General features: G+C 47.6%; 1 pseudogene across 1 annotated transcript; it reads right to left on the reverse strand.

Moving 5' to 3' along the window:
* Window positions 1–1571: 1571 nt before the first annotated feature.
* Window positions 1572–2256, reverse strand: LOC307099066 (ferritin heavy chain-like; annotated as a pseudogene). Its single transcript has one exon. The product of its transcript is annotated as a ferritin heavy chain-like (transcript).
* Window positions 2257–2576: the final 320 nt, after the last annotated feature.

The raw sequence follows: 2576 nt of genomic DNA on the forward strand, positions 1-2576 counted from the left end.
TTGTACTGGGCATGGCGGCCAAGAACTGAGTCCAGGCTTTGGAGGGGCCTGGATCACGGAGGTCTTTGGAAGCCTCGTAGAGTTTGTGCTTCACTTTGAGGGTAGCAGGAGCTGTCAAGAATGTTTTAAGCCAGGGAGAAGCTCTGTGATCAGATTTGCTTACTCTGTGCCACACAGTGGAGGAACTGCTAGGAGTAGGAATCAAGGGTTGGGAGAGAGGGGCTCAGCTGCCTTGTGAGCACCTGTTGTTTTGGTTGCCCGGCATCCGAACACCCCTCCTCTTTAGGAGGAAACCTATGAAATGCAAAGACAGGCCCTGCGTTCCACTATGGAAATCAAAGGGGAGGCAGAATCTCCTCTTTAAGGCTTCTCATAGCTGGCACGTTTCCAATGTTTCCAAATCGGTATTTGTATCCAATTCTAGTGATTAACGTAAAACATCAGAGGGACCATTTAGGATTCATTATGGAGGTAGAGGAAAGGGAGGGGCAGGTGTTTAGGCAGGCTCTTTCTGGAGTGTGGGGACTCAATAAGGACCAGGAACATCCAATCAGTTCCTTGTCTGCCTGTTACCCAGAATAGTCTTCCTTGTTTGCAGCCAAGTATCCTGAGTAAGACAGGTGGGAGGCTTTTTTGTTGTTAATCCTCACCAGAGGATATTTTTTCCATAGATTTTTAGAGAGTGGAAAAGAGGGAAGGGGGCCAGGGGGAGAGAGAGAGAGGAAAACATGGATGTGAGAGAGACACATTGATTGGTTGCCTCCCGCACACGTCCAGACCAGGGCTGGGGATTGAACCTGCAACACAGGTATGTGCCCTTGACCGGGAATTGAACCCAAGACCCTGACCCTTCCATGCACGGGCCGACACTCTAACCACTGAGCACCACTGGCCAGGGCAGGAGGCCTTTCAGGATAAACCATTAGAAAGAGGAATGAGGGTGCTCTGGGCTGGGGCAGTGAGCAGGAGGTGCCACAAACAAGTGGCCAGATTGAGAGCAATCATGGAGCTGGTATAAGCAGGACTTGGTGGTGGATAGGGGTGAAGAGGGGACAGTGTCATGCATAACAGGTTCTTTATTTTTTTTAAATATATATTTTATTGATTTTTTACAGAGAGGAATGGAGAGGGATAGAGAGTCAGAAATATCCATCAGCTGCCTCCTGCACACCCCCTGCTGGGGATGTGCCCGCAACCAAGGCACATGCCCCTGACCTGAATCGAACCTGGGACCCTTCAGTCCACAGGCCGACGCTCCATCCACTGAGCCAAACCGGCCAGGGCAACTCTCAGGTTTTTGCTCTTCAACCCATTCTCTACCTACAGCCAAAGTGATTTTTTTAAAAGGGGAAGTTGCCACCCACCATCTGAGATATGCATTTCTAGGAATTTATCCTACAAACATAATTGCACGCAAGCAAAATAAGAAATGAATTTTCAAGGTTATTCCTTGCAGCATTGTCCGAAAAGATGAACTATGCTAATTATCCTTGGGTACCAAATTACTTTATTTGAAGGAATGGTAGACGTGAAAGAACATAAGTAGATGATTTGGTACAACTTATAGAAGAGATAAAGGTGACCCCAGTGTTCACGTGCTGCTTTGGTGACCAGGGAAGTCACCCATGGCCATGGGAAGCAGCCTAAGTCAGCTCTCATCGCTGTCTCCCACGGTGTGCTTGTCAAAGAGATACTCTGTCCTGCCAGATTCAGGAGCCCCCACCTTGTACAAGCTGGTTATGTGGTCTCCCAACTCTTTGATGGATTTCGCCTGCTCATTCAGGTAATGAGTCTCAATGAAGTCACACAAATGGGGGTCATTTTTGTCAGTGGCCAGTTTGTGCAATTCCAATAGAGACCGAGTCACACTTTTTTTCCAAGTGTGACGCACACGCCATTGCATTCATCTGATTCTCCCAGTTATCAGTCTGGTTTCTTGATATCCTGAAGGAAGATTCCGCCACCTCATTGGTTCTACAGCTTCATCAGTTTCTCAGCATGTTCCTTCTTCTCATGAGATTGTTGAAGAACATATTTGGCCAAGTTCTTTAAAGCCACATCATCACGGTCAAAGTAGTAAGACATGGATAGGTAGATGTAGAAGGCATAGATTTGGTGGTTGATGGCGGCCTCCAAGTCCTGGTGGTAGTTCTGGCGCAACTGAGAGGGAGACACAATTTTCTGGGTCGGTGGCGGGAGCCTTGGGGCATCTGAGGGCACCGAGGAGTGAAGGAGGGCTGGATCTATGCAGCCCATAGGGATGGGAGATGAGTGCTGGGGCTACCCAAGCACTGTTGAAGCAGGAAACTGGGGCAACTCTCAGCCAAGACTGTCCTGCACTAATTACCCTTAACAGGGACTGATTAGGTAAAATTTGGTCCTCTCTGGTACAGGAATACTATGTCGCTGTTAAAAAAAAAGTGCAGGTGCTCTCCCTGCACTGATATAAACAATCTCCAAGATACACTGTGAAATAAAAAAGGAAAGCGCAGAGCAGTGTGTAAGGTTTGCTACCATTTAAAAAAAAAAGATCAGGATAGGCTAGGTTATGCTGCAGTAACAAACAATCTCTAAAT

The sequence above is a fragment of the Cnephaeus nilssonii genome (assembly GCF_951640355.1).
Source record: "Cnephaeus nilssonii genome assembly, chromosome: 5".
Taxonomy (NCBI): Eukaryota; Metazoa; Chordata; class Mammalia; order Chiroptera; family Vespertilionidae; genus Cnephaeus; species Cnephaeus nilssonii.